The sequence below is a fragment of the Heliangelus exortis genome, chromosome 2, assembly GCF_036169615.1.
Source record: "Heliangelus exortis chromosome 2, bHelExo1.hap1, whole genome shotgun sequence".
Taxonomy (NCBI): Eukaryota; Metazoa; Chordata; class Aves; order Apodiformes; family Trochilidae; genus Heliangelus; species Heliangelus exortis.
This window is the reverse complement of record NC_092423.1, coordinates 113,226,177-113,244,714: the sequence shown is the minus strand read 5'-3', so window position 1 is coordinate 113,244,714 and position 18,538 is coordinate 113,226,177. Positions and strand designations below refer to the sequence as shown.

The following is an 18,538-nucleotide window of genomic DNA, read 5'->3' as shown; positions in this document are numbered from 1 at the left end:
TAGGCCTGTGAATAATAACACTAGGTGATTACATATAGATGGGATGAGAGAAAGAAGAATTCCCTTCTCCTCCCCCATACAGGGGTATGGCCCACAGCTCCCTCAATGTGGGACACAAGTATTAATTAGCACTACCACTACTACTAATTGGCTTAATTGCCACTTATGCATATTTTTTTGAGTACTGAGAATGACAGGACACCTGGAATTTTCCAGGCCAACCTGTAACTACATTTACCTCTGCGTATTTTCACGTATGTTTTACCACGGATTTACATTTTTTGTAGTATCCACTACATAGGGTGAAACCTCTGAAATTTTGCTTTTAGGTTTTCTAGATTTTCGCACCAACCCTTAAGGGTCTCACCAGTGCACCAGGCACCAGACTTTCAGAAGACCAGTACAGAAAATGAAATTATTAAAACCTGGCAAAATATAACTGCAGGACAAACACATATTTCTAGTACATTTTTCTGTAAACAAAAAGCTATAATTTGCCATGACTGCACAACTCAAAAACATATTGTTTAAATTTGTCAGAACATTAAGAGGCTAACTTCTCTACTGCTTAAACCAGTTATATATTCTTTTAGCTAATGACAGCATTCAAATAGCTCCTTAAAAACAAAAAAAAGTAAGAACAAACAAAAGGAACTGTGTAAGGAGAAAATGGTGTTTTACCTGTTTCTTAATTAAACATATTGGTGAAAAATTAACTTACAATGTTTTGTCCTGACAAATATTAATTTTAGATGAAGTTCAGTTCATGCACAATGACATTTAAAACTCCAGTGAGCATAAAAAGTACAAAAACCAAGATCACTAAAGTAATGATTTTTCATATTTCATGAAATTCTACAGGTGAGTTCAAGCCCCTACAGCAGCAAAAACTGTGGACTTTTATTACCAGATATCATTCTGTAGAGTTAAAAAGGAAGAAAAATAATACTAAGGTATTCATTGAAAAAACCTACAATTTCAGATTCTAGATAATTTTGATACTTTGAAATAACCTAAATCTGAAATTCCTATAATTTAGCTTTAATTCACAGATAACCATTTCCTTTTACTGCAAGCATTTGCATAGGACATGGTTAACTACAACCCTGTCAAAACTCTGAGGGGAAAAAAAGAACATAAATCTCAAAGATCATCAATACAACAAAAATCAAAATATCATAATTAGTGCTTTTTTATTTTTTTGAGAGCAAGTACAAATAAAAAAACCAAACAAAACTGCTCTTTAAGACACAGGCAAATAAACTGGAATAAGACTGTAAAGTGAATCTGCACAGGAAACCCAGGATTAAGGCTGAAACTCTATTCTAATCCTTCTGTCCACAGAGGGAGCAGTCACCAGGCAGCATATAGACCACAAGGGCACACACCTGCAGCACGCAGGCAGGATTTAAAATACATCAAAAAAGATTAAGCTTTGTCTGAGAAAAAGTTTCTTTTTGGCTTAGTAAATCCAGTATCTGCCTTCCTTACAAAAAAACCAAAACAAACAAAAAAAACCCAAACAAACAAACAAAAAAAAAACCCACCAAAAAACAAACCAAAGAAAACTACCACCAAAACAACCACACACATCAGCTTGTCAGTGATTCTGCCGAAGTGATGGTATCTGGATGCCACATGTACACTCAACCCATCATTTCCAGAAAAATCCTTGATAATGAGAAAAAAACATCAAGAACACAGGAAAAAAACTGTTGCAAATACATTAAACAATTCAAGTTGAAACAGTTATAACACACCACTGCCCTGTGAACTTTGCATTACCTTTCTGTAAATTCCTGGATTAACTGATGAAGTCTCAGCATTTAGTAAATGTCTCCATAAACCGTGGGAGGGAAGAGCAAGCCTTCAACCACAATGGAATCCCCCTAACAATGATACAATCTGAAAAAACAGTATAATTTATCTGTTCCTGCAGAATGACTGATAAATGAACAAGGTTTATCTTTAAATAACATCTTTTTGTCTCACACAATCTTTTCTGATACTTTTATACTACAACATGAAGCAAAGTTGCATTAGGTGCTGCAGCACGAGAATTCCAGCTGGGCTTGGGACCTCAGGAATTATTCTTGTCACTGAATTGGAGCTCTTCTGGTGCACCTGGGAGCTAAATGAACCACAGACATTCCCAAGTCCATGGGCTTTTTTTTTTTGACTTTTTTTTTTTTTTTTCCCCCAATGGAAAGATTGGCCCAATTAAAAATTGCATGGTGAGGGGTTTTAAAATCCTGTGACTATAGGTTTGGCACAGAGTGCAATAAAAAGAAGAACCACAGAGAACAATATATTTTCCAGTGCAGTATCGTTAAGAAGCCTCCATTTTCCACTGAGACTAAAGCTACTGTTTTCAGTCCTAAGCCATTTTGTCAAAAAAGTTTAAATTACAAAGCAGCAAGAGACATTCTGCTAACTTCTAGTGCTTCTTCTCTTCAAGTGGAGTAGAATTCAATTTAGTAAGAAGCATCCAAAACCTGGGTTCAATTCCTACCCCATTTGTAGCCAACACTGACAAAAAAATCATGATTTAACATGGGGGAGTTTAAAAATTTGCAGGCTATATTCTGGCCCTTCCCCCTCAAGTATACATATACAAGCTGACTGCAAACAGGACTGTTTTAATACCACTTGATATTTTACCATCAGGTATTTTTCTTGTCTGAAGAGTTGGCTACACTCCACCAGCAGATATCACAGAGCCAGGGAATTACTTGTTTTCGTACATCATATGTTTTCTTTAAATGAGGCTACAGGATCACCTTACTAAGAATTTTGTGGTGTTAATTATTATTTTAAAGCAGTCGGACATCAGCTGTCATGTCTGACCTATGAAGAAACTGTCATAGGTAAGTTAACAAGCTCCTAAAACCAGCATTCACAGACACTAAAAGACACACTGAAAAATTAAATAGCCCTCCAGCTTCCAAAAGGACAGCTTTTACAAAATTAAGATATGCAGAGCTAACAAAAAGAAAAGAAAAAAGTCCTCTAAATTTAGGGCTGTTATCTGCAACCATTTACATACTTATAAAGCCACATCCTTGATTTTCACCTTCACAAGAACAAAGGTTCAGATAGTTATTATGGATCTGCTAATTTCTTAACATTATTACAGGGTGCTGCTATTGACAAACAAGTACTAATACTAATGGTAATTTAAAAGTTTGTAGTATTTATATAACTTACCCTTAAATACTTCACTGTATTAAATGTTGAACAGCGCTATCCTGCAAAAAAATTGAGCTAAAAATGCAAGAGAGCATTTTCTCTGCAATTCTGTTTTTCCTTTGAAAAGAAATCTCATTATATTCCGTCAAGAGAATAGCCTCTAAAAGAAGACTAAATTCTTTCTTAAAATCAGGCACTGAAGAGATCGCATAAAAAATTTTATGCTTGGCTCAAATATGAACATTTGGGAATCACTACTTTTGAGCAAGGACTCACCCACTTAAAGGCAGAATTTATTTTGAAAACTGGTGTGAAGTATCAGGGAAAGAAAACCCATACATATTTTGCACTTCCCAGCTTTTGGTAGTTCTCCAGATAAGACAAAAATCTCAAAATAACCTCTTCCCCATATAACTGTTTTCTCATAGCTGTTGCCAAGTTATCTTATACCACCAGTGAGAACATCTACAAGAAGTAACTACTTCCAGACAAAGCAACTTGGAGCTCAGTCATTAAGTGAAAATTAAAAGCATCTGAGGTATTTTAGAAAAGATACCTGAGAGTAAAACCTAGGGAATACATTTTACCAGGTGCCCACCACAGACTTCGGATACTATCAGGCAGCAACACTGCATCTCAAAGATCCCGGGCTGCTTCTTAAGTCCCAGGGAGAAGAGTCCCACAGCTGGGGATAAGGACTATGGATCATATTGGAGCTAAGGGTCCTCAGAGGAGCAATGCTTCTCCTCTGGATGCAGACAATGTACTCCTGGAATTAGTCCAAACCAGCTGCAGAAAGGGAAAGCTCATCTAGAAAACTGTATCGGGTCCCTACAGAAACATTTAGGACTTTTAAACAAAGAATATCATTTCTGCATGTACACATGTGGACATAATTGTGTTACAGAAAACAATACTGAGGGATGGGGAAGAGGATTCACTCTTTTATCTCTAAGATGATTCCAGGTTACCAGGAGACATCCACAATGTTTCTGCAATGGTGAGGAATGCTGCATGTCCCATGGTCAGTGTTGCAAGTCATAAACTAGAGTCCCCTATTAACATGTCAACCCATTTTCCCTGCCTCATGCACACCCATTTTTCCTAGTTTGTTCTTCCAGTGTTTTATGTGAAGGGCTAGCTCCTTTTTCCCTAGGATGTAACACCTTGACTGAGACCTCCAAGTGCTCTGCACAGTTGGGCTCTGGGCACATCACCCCTTAAAGTCAGCTGTGGCTCTCCTGTTGAGCATCTCTCACAGCATCAGAGATAGGCAACCCCAAAGAATCCAGGAGGGGCAGCTAGGTAGACCCTGCAATCCAACGCAGAGGCCAACCATACTCCAGTCCCAGAGAAATGTCAGACCAGGCCACATGCCTGGGAGTTACAGGGAATCATAGCATTTTTCCACACAGACTCTTCTGAAGAGCACCAGGGCATGCCCCACTGCAAAGACACATCCAACGCGTGCATCGTGCAAAAAAGTGCAACAGATGGCAGCTATTTTATCATTGAATTCCCTTGAGTCTCCAGCAACAGTTACTGCACTGTTCACCAGCTTGTCTTCTTTTCCTCTTTTTATTTTTATACGCATTCTGGAATGTACATAGGAGTCCTGACCTGTTCATCTACATAAATTAGCATAAAGGTAAAAGTACTACAGACATCATAAAGAATTATTAATGATTAGTTTAAATACATATCCTAGCAATTGTTAGAAGGGAAGCAAATCTTAACCAAAAAAAATTAAGACAACAGAAAAGTAATAACTGAGAAAGTGAGGCAGTACTTAATTTGAATCTTTTCCCCAAGATTTTTCCCTTGTGACTAGTTAGTTGTATTTTATGAGCAGACAATATAATAAATCAGACATCTTCATTTTACATCACTGTGTATTTCATACATACTCAGCCTGAAGAGCAACTATGTAAATCAAGACAATTTAGATCACTTTTGAAAAACACTTTTGTGTGACACAGGTTTCACATAGAACACATCCCTTTTCTTCCCAAGTCAGAAAAAGATTGGTTAAAACAAGAAGCACCACGTAACTGAGAAAAATTAAGCAAGTATGTTCTATAATTTCTCAGCAAGGGCAAGTTCTCCCATACTTCAAGCTGTCAAAGGCTGTGAAGATGTGATCAAAGACATTATGATTAATAAAAAAAAAAAAAAAAAAAAAGAGAGATAGCACATTCTTCTTTCTATTCTTCTTTCTCAGGAGGCTTCAGAGATATAAATCCCAGCAGCCTGAACCAACCTATCCACAGTCTAGCACTGTAATTCTCTCTCCCATACCCTTACCAACCCATGTCTCTTCCTTACTGTTGAACAGCACTCACTAGATGTGCCACTAAAGTTTGCAGGGCAATGACCACAGGGTTTCTTACATTCTCATTTACACTTCTATTAATTGTCATGCCAATGAGCTAGTTGATCATGGATAAAAACTGTAAGAGCTGTTTGACTTGATGAACAAGATAAACAGAACTAAAGTGAGGTATATCTCACTGCCTGAGATTGCAATCTTTGCAAGCATGAAAAAGTTCTGACGTTCACTTCAGAAAAATCCCAGCCTAGCAGGATCTCCACAACCCTGTGTAACTCTGCAAAACAGCTTTAAATAAGAATAAAAAAAAGTTCAATCCATGTGACTGCTTTACAGAAAAACAAGACGATATTTTCTCTGCTCCAACAGTTATTTGAATAACACTTTAAGTGGATTTTTAAAGGTCGGTGTTATATATATTGCCTAATAAGAAGAGAAAGACATTAAGGAAACATTGCTAGATTCACTGTTGCAGCTCCAAAACTGTAATGTAAAAAGGACTAAGTGCAGAACTACTTTATTGCTGCTCTCAGTTCAGTATATCATCATACCAAATTACACTTCACAGGGACTGCTAGCACTCTTCAGTCTGGTTCAATGCCAAAACCAGCTGACTTTGTTTTCAGATATTAAATGGCTTTCACAATTTGCACTAAGTTGAATGAAGTACTCCATAAAAGCAAATCACACTGATTAAGGAACTGGTTCTGTTTCTCATTAGAATTTCAACTTTAAATTAGTGGAAGTTCTAGGCATGGGAAAGATGCAGCAGAAAGACCGGAACCTCACAGAAAGCAACTTTGCATTAGACAGGATCTGTATCACAACAGCTGTAATTGCAGACTGCCTCCTCGCTTTCTGTTTCATCTCACACTAGAATCCCTTCATTCTTCAACTTCAGCAATGGGTGAGATGCCACTGGCCTGCAGCAATGCAGTGCTAACCACATCCACACCTAAGCCATGTGACAATTATTAGGTGCAAATAGGGATTTTCTAATAACTCTCTTTGTCCCTCTGGTTTCCATCTCACTCAGCCTCAGCTGTAGAAAGAGGAAACAGAGGGCTTGGGGAAAATGTTTTGGCCCAACAACAGAACAAGAACAGAGGGCACTGAGAGAGCCAAGTGTGAGTCTACAGTGTGTGGCTTTTTTAGTCCACAATTCCATCGATCCCCTATGACCAAAATATATGCTAATATCCTGCTATTTGTCAGTAAAACCAGCCTACCATCATTAGGAGTATTTGATTGATACTGGCCATGATGATAGCACAGGAGGCAAATATTCCTCTCTATTCTCTGGCTGAGCATTGCAGCTCATACAATGCAGTAAAATTTACAGAGGAAGTCAATCTTGAGGATCTGATTTCATATGGAGGCAGGGCATCTTATAAAAAGTCTTTTCAGTAACAGTCTTCCAGAAGTAATATGGAAATCAAATTAGTTGATTGTGACAATCTAAATAGCAGCATTTGATACCTTCACAGCAGTCCATGTATAATGAGAGTTTAGAAGGAGAAATCCTATCTTTTATTAAACCCAACACAGCTGGGGGTCATGGCTCCTCCCTACAGCTTTTGCCTATTTCATTTTAGGCTAAGAAATGAAAACATTAACACTGCTTAGCAAGGAAAGCACAAGTTAATTCAACTTCTGTCTCCCCAAAGCCTATAATTCTCTGGTTTAGTCTTCATGAAGGGCACTTAATGTTTCAAATATAACATGAATGTTCGCATAATTTTAACTTCTCTTCACATGCCTCTTCATGAGTGGCAAGGATGCTAGTCCAGAAGGCACGGCAGAGTGCACAGTGTGCTGAAAGGACAAGCAAGTGTACCTACAAAGGTAGAGTATAAAAATAAGTCCACAAAGGGATATGCAGTTTTACGATCACGCTATGGAATCGCCAGCTGTGAGGACACAGCTGTTTCACAGAACCACAGAATATCTCAAATTGGAAGGAACCCCTAAGGACCATCAAGTCCAACAACCTACTCCTTGCATGACTCCCTAAAACTAAATGGCAACTGAGAGCCTTGTGCAGGTGCTCCTTGAACCCTGACAGCCTTACTGCTGTGACCACTTCAGCCTTCTCTTCTCCAAGCTGAACAAACCAAGTGAGCTCAGCCTCTCCTTGCCTAAGTCACAAGTGCACAGTGTCAAAGCTACAGCAATTGCACAGGTTGCAAACATACCAAAGCCAAACCTGTGCTGAAAATACTTATGCAGCATAGGCTTCAGAAACACCTGGGACACGGCAGCAACACAGGGCATGTACAAAAGGAATGTCAAGCAAAGTCCAGGAGCTCCCCAAGACATGTGGATATGCTAAGTGAGGTGCCACCAGATACCAGGAGGGCTATAAGGAAAATCAGCAGCTGATTTTCCCATCTTGCAGAGCTTTCAAATATCCCATTTAAAGTTTCATTCCCAGCGCTGACAGTCCAAAGAAGCTACAAGAAAGGTACACAGCAAAATTTTGTCCCGAATGCTAATAATTTTGTACTTGTTGGATGAAAAATGTATTTCTGTGGATTTCTGCAAGTGCAGTTTTTCATTCCTTAAGATGAGAAATTGCTTCTTTTATGCAATCTGCTACTATTCAGATAGCAAAACACGATGATATCTGGTAGCAGACTTGCTGGTTTTGGCTTTAGAAGGTTTGGATTTCTTCCCCCCCCCATCTTCCTGTGAGAGGAAAGCTTTTCCCAAAGGATTTAAGTGATTTTATAAAACAAATGTAAAAATAAAGACACTTTTGTTTAAGGAGTGAAGGTTTTGTTTTGTTTTAAGGGGGATGGAGAGAGCAGGAAGAGAGAAATGACAGTGATTATCTTTCAATTAAACAGGAAAAAAAAAGCTGATATCTCATTCTTAAAATAGAAACCTTGTAATAGCACAAAGGTCTATAATAAAAAGGTCCACAAAAAAAAGTCAAGATTTTTTCTAAATATATATTTTTTTTAATTAAAGTCATAACTGAACACCTCAAAACATTTAGCTAAGATCAGCAGAGAACATTTTCTCTCCAAATTCAAGGGCTTATACTGGGCATATCTATATGCTCTGCTTCTTTAAAGTCAGTTTCGTTTAGTGAAATAGGATCCAAGACTACAATGGGAGTAACCCCCTGGATGTGGTCAAACATTGAAAGTGGGGAACAAAACAGTAGCAATTAGAAAAGGAAAAGCTAATCAAAACATCTGAAACCTTTCAGCAAAGCATGTATGGAGGTCTTGCAGAAGATGTGAGTGAGCAGAACCTTCACACCTGCAAAGTATTCACCAAGCAAATGCATTGCAGAAATCTCATGTGTTGCAGAATTCAGATTCTGGCTTCTGATTAGCATGTATTAAATTAACTGTTGTATCAGTAAACCTTTACATATTGTATGAAGTTTTATTACTTAGAGAGAAGTCCAACAGCCACAAGTTGTCTTCAATGAGAAAATCGCATCTATTCAAATAGGAGTGAAAGGAATCCATGAAGACCCATTCACACTACCTAGCATTTAAATTCATTCAGAATTGTCACTCGCTTCAATTACCATTTAACATGCAAAACTAACACACTGGGAGAACTCAACAACAATATACTTCAGTAATGAAAGGCAAAACAACATAGATAATAAGAATCTTGCAATTAAATACAACATGCAAGTGAAATCAATCACATTTTAACTACTTGTGCTTTTATGAGTAATTTACAAATGTTAATATTGAATTCATTTTTTTCCTAAATGTAGTCTTGAAGTAGGTGCATGCATGGGAAATGACAAGGCGTTCTTTTAATTGAGATTTTTTTAAAAAGGTCTAAAACCATTGGGGGTGGGCAGGAGGGGAAAAAGACATTCTGTCAAATATATATTACAGCATACATACATATATATATAACTGCACAGACACATGAAATGGTTTCATTTCTAGTAGCCCCCAACCTCTGAGATGATACCATGCACAGATTAACTCATCAAATAGAGAAGGACAACACACAAAGCTCATTACAAATCCAAAGGTCTGGATCCATTCATGGGTTTCAGTAGTTACTTATAATACTTTCCTAACAGTGTGCAGAGATACAGAGATACTGGACAAAGAGAAAGTACTACCCACAGTTCTTTCACAATATGATGTTCCTTCAGCTCCTATTTACACAAAAAAACACCATATGGAAATCTGAAAGTTAAGCTTCTGGAAGGCTGCAGAACAATGCTTCTTTTCTCATTCTTCTGCCCACAACTCTTCTCTTTTCCTTTGTTTTTGAACTATGCAAGACACCATGTAATTTACAGATGCTCACACCTAAAAAGTTCTCCAGCAGTTTGTTCTAAGTTTCTGCTTTGTTGCTTCCCCTATGTAACCTCTTCATTCCAAGTGTGCTTTTCTAAATGGTGAAACCCCAACCAGCTAATAGATATCCCACAGTTGCATCACAACAATGAATAAAACATGAGTTTTCCAATTAAAATTGGACAGGAGTGCATACTGACTTCAAGTGTAATTATGAGCATTTCTCCTACATCTCAACCAGTTTGTCGACCCCATCTTTCTGTAATTCTTGTTTTCTCAGTCACTTTTCTCTCTTGAATTCTTTCACATGTGCATGTTCCAAGTTTTACCTCCACCTCTTACACCACCTACACCTTGCTCCAATCCAATTTTTCTATCCAGTCTGACCATGACCACCATGAACACACTTCCTTGACCTATTAACAAGAAGGATATTCCCTTGCACTTGCCTGAGCTGCAGACAATACTGGATGCTCCTGTTATCTACCCTGTTCAACAAAGTCTTAAAACATTTCCTCCCATTTCTTAAAGCAGCATTTTCCACAACCTCAAACTGTAACAGGAAATATTTGAGTGATTTTGTTTTTAAAGAACAGAGCAAAAGCATGAGGACACAAGTCCTCTGCTCTCTGATTTGCTACAGACTGAATTTAGGTTGGCTCTCTCCTTATTAAGTCTGAAATAACTTTTCCACCACATCCATTAATATCTAGAACCTGAAGGTTTCCAAGTGAAAGATGCTATAGAATTGCAAAGCACAGCCCTAGTTTCATCTTTTTTAATGATTCACCTAACACTCATATAAAAGAGCAATAGAAGTAAATGAAAAATTACAATAAATGAATAGCCTAATACTACATGCTAAAAGCTACCAAGACAATAAATTCAATTTTCCCTGGGACTGTTAAATTATTCTTTTGATAGCTCAACACAATCTCTTCACATTTATTTCCTATGGGGATGCTGGCACATTGAGCTCATTACACAGCTCCTCTTTAAAGAAAAAACACTCATGCATTTAAAGAAAACACCTAAAATGTAATAGTTCAGCTTTTAATAAACTATGCTGGAAAAGAGTTTGCAACTACATTACTTCTAAGAAGTTAGACACCTGCCTTATAAATTTAGAACAAGCAGACATAAAGCAATATCAAGATACTGATCTTGCTTTGATGTACAAACACACTCAAAGCATCTTACTTTTTTAAATTACACTTTTCAAGAGGCGTCCACACAGATGACACACATTCTTCCTTTCTGAACAGTCATCTTGAAAACTTCCAGAAGTTTGAATGTGCATACAAAGTTGAGCTACAGAAGAGCTTATAAATGGACAAAGCATGATGCTATAGCAAAGCTCAAATTAAGTCAACACAGTGGAGCCTTCAAACCACAGAAGCCATCATTACACTTTCTATGAAGGACATGACTCTTCAGTCTGTACCAGACATGTCTTCAGAGTTAAAAGAAAGGCTCTGAACTGGCATATCTCATACCTCAGTTTGTTGCCAGTAGTTATTTCATGCTGACCTTTGCATAGCTCAGCACCAGCACCTGGGTCAGGTATGACACCTGCAAAATGAAGCCACAGGCAAGCTTGGAGGCCTCCTGGCTGGAAGCCCTCACCCTGGGTCTTCAGCAGTCCTCCACTTCACCTACCAAGCCTCTTCCAGGGGAATTCTCCCTATTCCTATTTCCTCAAACAACAGGGTGCAGACAGTGCCTAAGAGAGCACAAAATTCAGCTGAGAGACAATAGATAGGGAGACAATAGATAATCTTTTTATTTACTTATGGGTCCAAGTCAAGTTCATCCTGACCTCCAGCCTGCATGTCCATTTATGTGTTTTCTGTCCCACGCACATTAATTTGTGGTCATCTTTAATATCTTATGAGCTATACTTGATTCCACTCCATTAAACACTAAAAATAAGAAAAAGCAACAGCTACTAATGTTATAGATGGGTGTTTCATCTTTAAAAATTCCATTCAACATCATATGACAATGTCATACACTCCTCAAAGATTAAATATTTCTGCTCATCACTCCTCCTTCACATAAATGCTTTCTATATCTGTTGATTTGTAGTGAAGATCGAAGCACAAAATTTATGGTAGCTTGAGTTACCTGAACTGCCCATTTCCTTACAAGTCACATTCAAGTTTAAACACAAATTGGGATTTCAGAAACACACAGGTGGGAGAGCATCCTAAATCTTACAGTTAGGAAACCCATTTTGATTTCCCATGTACCATACTCTGATTTTCATTCAATGAGTCAGCAAATCATCCTCCTGTATGCCAAGTTTTTAATCCAAAATTACAGATGAGCCTTCAGTTTACAAACCTTCTTCTCAAAAAATCTGCCTGAGGGAATTTATAAGCAGCTGTTATCACATCTCTACGCTGTTACTAAGCTAGGAAAGCCAGCACTGCTAAAGTTTTGGTCTGTTGTCCAACTGCATAATGTCCACACCCCATCATCCCTGTAGACTGGGTGTCCCTGTACATGTTCTGCTAAGGTTTAATATATTCTGTACACAAGTGACCAGAACTATGTGCAGTATTTGACATGAACCCTTCCTAAAACTTTGTGTAATAACTTATCTCTACCAAAGAGCTTTTCCTGAGGATCCCGTTTGCTTACATTTCATCCCCACCTTCAAATACAGTCATCTCTGTCTGACTTTGGCATTCAGGCTTTTTCCTCCAGGCCTGTTTTAAGGGATGACCTGCCTGCTGATAGCACATATGCTGTTAACAATCACTCAGTTGATAAGTTCACTTTTAGTGCCATTTAACCTTCTCTCATTCCTACTGCTTCAGTCAGAGACATTCAGTTCTTCCTGTGCAATAATCCAACCCCACTTGATGCTGACTGTGTTTCCTGACTTTGCCCCATTAGCAACCATCCTCTCCATAGTGTTATCTTAACCAGCATGGTGAAGTAAAAAAACCAGCCTCCCCACTAATACTCACACAGAGCAGGAATTCCTTTATTCACATAGACAGGAGCCATGGTGGACAAGTTATCCACCAGAGAGCAATGTTCCCCTGTGGACAAAAAGGCCAATGGCATCCTGGGGTGCATTAAAAAGAGTGCGTCCAGCAGATTGAGGGAGGTTCTCCTCCCCCTCTACTCTGCCCTAGCGAGACCTCACCCAGAGTCTTGCATCCAGTTCTGGGCTTCCCAGTTCAAGAGGGACGGGGATTTACTTGGGAGCACAACTGAGGGCTATGAGGATGATTAAGGAACTGGAACACCTGCCTTATGAAGAAAGGCTGAGAGACCTGAGACATTTTAGTCTGGAGAGGAGAAGACTGAGAGGGGATCTAATTAATGTGTATAAATATATGAGGGCTGGGTGTCAAGAAGGAAGGGACAAAATCTCTTCCTGAGTTCATCTTCTTCTTGAGTTCTGACATTCTGTGAATCTGTGATAAATTCTTCAGAAGACACTTCGCCATTTTTAGCCAAACCCTAAATTTCAAATTTAATTATTTTTCAGTGTTGTACCTGCCATGGCGGATACACATCGAACTGAAGCCTTCTGATCCTTTTCTCTAGGACATTCAGTATTTTACCAGTAATAATATGACTTGTCTTCCATGACCTAATTGTGGGAAGCATTTTATCCTGTTTTCTACTTATCTTTATATACTTACTTTTTCCATTCCAAATTTGTTCTCAGTACTTGAACACTATTGAGACCAGAGTAAAATGTGTGAAGATTTCATTCTCTTCACCTTTTAAAATAAATACAAGTATATTTCTTCTGCTATATTGCTCAACTGCTGCAGTCAACTTAACAGATAACAACCTTCTTTTTTCTTTTTTTAACTGGGCTCCAGTGTCCTGTGCTAACTCTTTCAGACCGCTTTATTTCTTTAGTTTGATGACATTAAATCTGGAAGCAGGCTTAAGACATTTATTCTGGTCATTTCTGTTTGGCATCCTAACCTTCTCCCATGTTCAAATCCTCATCCTTATCTAAAACTGGTTACTACTGCTAAGTTTGGAGGCATTAGGCATTTCTCCACTATAACCTGATCTTCACAATATCATAGCCAAATTCTCTTATTTTTATTTCTTCTTCATCTTAAATTTCTTCGTGCTCTAGCCTTTGGCAATTCATGTTACTCCTGCAGCTTCTGCTCTCCAATGATCAAACCCCTCCTTCACTTCATTCCTTGCAGGTTTTCCAGTAACTTGCAGTATCTTATTCTTACAGCAAGATCCACAGCCCCACTTGGCAAGTTTTTCCTCTTCCTTAAAATGCAGTTTCCAAGCAGCTGTTCTACCTTCCACTGAAAGACAGACCAAGCCTTTTTTTTTTTTTTTTTGAACCTCCAAATCCTACAGGTCTTCAGCCCTTTGGACCGCATAAGGGAGTTCCTTTAATTTCTCAGAACTTGCTTGACTAAAATAAAACTTCCTTGAAATAAAACCACTTTGTAGCTAGCATACTTATCCTTCAGTTTAATTTAAAATTATTAACTTGTGGCAAATCAACACATGTGCTTAAGGTCTGTGGAACTAAGCCATAATCTAGCATTGGAAAGCAAGACCCAGTGTCAGCCACAGAGAGACCAGAGACATTCCTTACCCAGAGTTCAAAGATACACCCTCTAGTTCTGGGCAAGCTGTAAACATGAGCCCTAATTTTCTCTGCATTCCACTACAATTAATGGCCAAACTCTACCCTATGATATTTCACTGCACTGATTTCCAGTCTAACTATGCCACCACTGGGGAAAAAGACTTACAAAAGTACATTTGAGAAACACCTCCTTTTCATACCCTAGCAGTGTCTCAAATGAACTCTGTAGCACTGATCAACCAGAACATGTTTGCACAGCTACATTCTGTAATTTGACTCAGTTTTGTCTCACTAAATCAACGTTAGCCTTCCAGATTCTGGAGGATATGAATGTTTAACAGAAAGCCATCTCCTGTCTACTAGAAAACTTGCATCTATATTAAGTGCCCCTGATGTGTGCACCACAAGCCTAGGAGGAGCAGGGAAGAAGGGCACTGATGGCAAAGTGCTACAGCAGAACCACTACATGGAAAGAACCACTCTGGCAAAGCAACAGCAGGTGATCTATCAATCTCAAACACAGTTTCTCTCTTAACACTGGCTTGTGATACAACTTTCTTAACAGGGATGGACTGCCATGAAGGCAGCCTGGGCCTTCTGTGCAAGAGTGAACTTACTGGCACAGACTATCAGTTCCACTGAGGCAGTAAATCACACTAACCACCCCATTCCTGCTATACCAGCTATCTAGGCTGTGCTGCACAAGCACCTGCCTGCTACCTCCTGCCCACAGAGGGAAAACACAGCACCACAGCAGGACCTATCAACTGACATAGTAAACTAACCCACTTAAATGGGGAACTTGGCTGGGCATACAACAAATCTATCAATTCCAACAGCCCCATGCCATGGCAGATGCTGCCTGTTGTTTCTGAAGGACCAGTGGTGGTCTCAGTATGCATCTCCTCCATTGGACTCTTCCACCAACAGGTACATCTCCCCAGGGAGGACAATCACACTGCTGCCATGCTCTCATGTCCAGTTTCCCTAGCTCAAGCCAAACCTTTGCAGAAGTGGGGTGTTCAGCCACCCTCTAAGCCAAGGAGTGCAACACTGGACACCTCAAAAAAGCAAATTAAGCATTTTAGTCACACACGAGGAAATAATGTGCCACCTTTTGCTCCAGAAGTGCTTAAAAGTGTTTTATCTTGTTAATTCCAGGTCAGCTGAGCTCATGTGTGGTATGGATTACACTGACCCTTTTAGAGCTCTCAACATTTTTAAATAAGTAGGACGTTTAACATTAGATACAAGCCAAGCTGTGTGCTCCCTGTGCACGATGGAACATGAACAACCAGCACATTCTACAGGGAGAAGTTACTTTGGGAAGTCACATAAGTACATAATGTGAAAAAAAAAAAAGTCAATTCTGACCCAGTATCAAATTAATAGAGGTATTTTAGAGAAAAAGAAAGTTGAACTGGAGTGACCTTTGCAAAGCCACCCAAGAACAGTGGCAGATTTAAAAACAAAGCAAGTATTTACAACTAAGTGATAAAAAGGTCTACATTACAGATAAAAGTTGTCTTGCTGCTTACAAAACACAATAGTTTTGGTATTTAGGCACAAAGGATATGTTTCAGCCGTAAGTATCTCAACACAGTAACTGCTGGCTTTAAATACAAGCAAGGATCAGCACACAAATAACTAAAACTCAAGTTTTAAAAAAGTTAATACTATGATTCACTGGAGATGATAATTTGCCACTGCCCAGTCTTCAGAAGTTTTAACCCTTCTATGTAGGAACTGACATATTGGACCCCCGGCACAAATAATTCCATTGCTTTCCCCTCTTTTCCATTGCTTTCCCCTCTTTTCACAGATACCTTGTCTGAGTAAGGGAAGAAGGAGAAAACAAAAACAACAAAAAACCCGCCACATTTCAATAAATTACCTTTTGGATAAGCCTCTCCCCTTCCCCCAGATAAAGTTTTCTCTGGGTCAGACTGGCACTTTGAAAAGGCACCAGGTGCCGGCAGGCCCAGCTCCAGCCGGTGTTGTGACAGATGCGATGCGGAGCAGACCCCGAGCAGAGCGGGCAGGGACCCGACCCGTGGGAGGCGGCCATGTGCTCAGCCCCGCATCCCCCGAAACTAGCATCCCGGGGAGGGAGCTCACACTTCCCACCGATTCGGGGAAGCAACTCGGAGGAGTTCGACAGCTATCGCTTCCAGCGGCTTTCTCCTGGGCCATATATTTTCCCCCTGACACTAGCGAGAAATTTCAAAGGAGCCAAACCGCTCTGCCCGGACCCGCTCGGTGCCGGAACCACCGCCCCCCAAGGGCAGGGGGCGAAGCCGGCTCGGCCCAGCTTCCGAAAGGGGCACCCACCAGCGGCACCGACCCCACGGGAGCTGCCCCTGTGCCACCGGAGTCCGCCGCCCTCCTCCCCGACCCCCAAGCAGGGCTACGCTGGGCGGCTCCTGCCGCAGCTCCCGGCAGGGGAGAGCCCCCCGCCCGTCCCCGGGGCAGCGCGGCGCCGCCAGACCCGCACCCCGCCCGTGTTGCCGCCCCATAGCCAGACGCCTACCGGGGCTGGTAGTGGGGGGTCCCGCCCGCCACCGCTCCCCTGGGCCGCCCCCGGGCAAGCCAGGGAACCGCTGCGGGACGGCTCCGCGTTCAGCCCCGGCCCCCACCGAGCACGGAGCAGCGGCCTGGCCCGACCCGGCGCCGCGCCTCATCGCAGCTCTTACCGTCCTCGCCAGCGCGGCGCGGGAGCCTCCCGGAGAGGACCGAAGCGAAGCCGCGGGGAAGAGCACGGAGCCGGGGCCGAGAAAGCCGCCGCCGCGAGGAGGAGGAGGAGGAGGGGGCGGAGGATCGAAGCGGAGGGGAGGAGACGGGGGGCGGGGGAGCCGAGCGGCTGGCAGCCGCCCGCCCGCCGAGAACCAGGCGCTTCCTCCCGACACGCCGCCGAGCCGAGCCGGGTAGGGCCGGGCAGAACGCGGGGGCCGGACGACGGGGCCCGCCCAGCGCCGCCGGGCCCGGCTGGCGGGGCGGGGAGTCCCGGGCGGGTGGGATCGCCCCTTCCCTTGGCCGCACTGCACAAAGGGGACCCGCAGCTGCAGCCTTTGTTCGGCCGAGCGGCGCCCGGGAGCGGAGACGAAGGCGGCCGAGCGGCAACTTGGGCGCTTCTCCCTTCTCAAAGGTGATTGTTCTCACCCTGGCAAACGTGGGGTAACTTCGCTGATGTTAATTTGGGTCTGTGATGAAAACCCCCTACACCTGTGCCAAATGCCGGTCGGCATCCAGCATTGAAGTCAGCCTACACGCAGTGCTTCAGCTGCCTGTTTATGCCTCAGGAGCTGCCTGGTGACTCTCCTAAAATTAAGGGGGGGTTTTTGCTTTGTTTTGTTGTTTTTTTATTACAGAGCGTAGATGGGATCGTAAAGACTAGTTTATTAGCATTCTGCACTTGGCAGCCATCAAGTACTAATAAATTAATTTCAGATACATCTTTATCCCTTTGTCTGTGGTAGTTCACGGATTTTCTTTCAAACGTTGCCACTCATTTGCCTACTGATCTACACGTGCAGTTGTTCACCGAGATCACTTCTGAAAGCACGTTTTTTTGGCCACTGTGCTCCATTGTTCATCCTACAGACACTCTTAAACCTTCCTGATTTCAGTCCTTTAGTTCAGGTACTTAAGCCAACACATGCAGCCCTGTTGCACCAGTTAAAATAAGTAAGGGGAGAATTTCCCTTTATTGACTTCTCACTTTGAAGAAGAGAATGACATACTAGAAATGCTCTTGTATGAGGCCTTGGCTGAAGGGCAGGAATCCTGTTAAGACCAAAGTAACGTATATAAAGGTAGAATGAGCAAAACGGCTCAACCTACACAACCATCTGTCTATGAGTGACCTTTTAAGAAGGCAGTGACAAAACTGGTCCATCCTAGGGCTGTTAAGACTAGCCATAAACAGAGAAGCTCCTTAGCTAAGCAGCCTCCCTTAAAAGCTCTTTCCACTAATGTTCGTTAAGCCTCTGCTAATGAACCCCCTCCAGCAGTTAAAAAGATGCCACCCAGGAGTCCCAGAGCTCCGCTTCCCAGCCTGCAAGGGTAGCACAAGGCCTTTGGTGCCAAGCCAGCTCATTGAGTTAGTACTAGACTAAGTCACTTTGGTGTGCC

General features: G+C 41.3%; 1 protein-coding gene across 4 annotated transcripts in view; it reads right to left on the bottom strand.

Moving 5' to 3' along the window:
- The window catches only part of FAM110B (family with sequence similarity 110 member B), a 107,964-nt gene extending 90,679 nt beyond the window's left edge, over window positions 1-17,285 (bottom strand). For 3 of the 4 annotated variants that reach the window (XM_071737596.1, XM_071737592.1, XM_071737593.1), the window contains exon 1: window positions 17,101-17,283. The gene's annotated coding sequence lies outside the window, so the exon portion shown is untranslated. Of the gene's footprint in view, window positions 1-17,100 lie in introns of all 4 variants that reach the window. The other variant, XM_071737598.1, reaches the window with a different exon arrangement.
- Window positions 17,286-18,538: the final 1,253 nt, after the last annotated feature.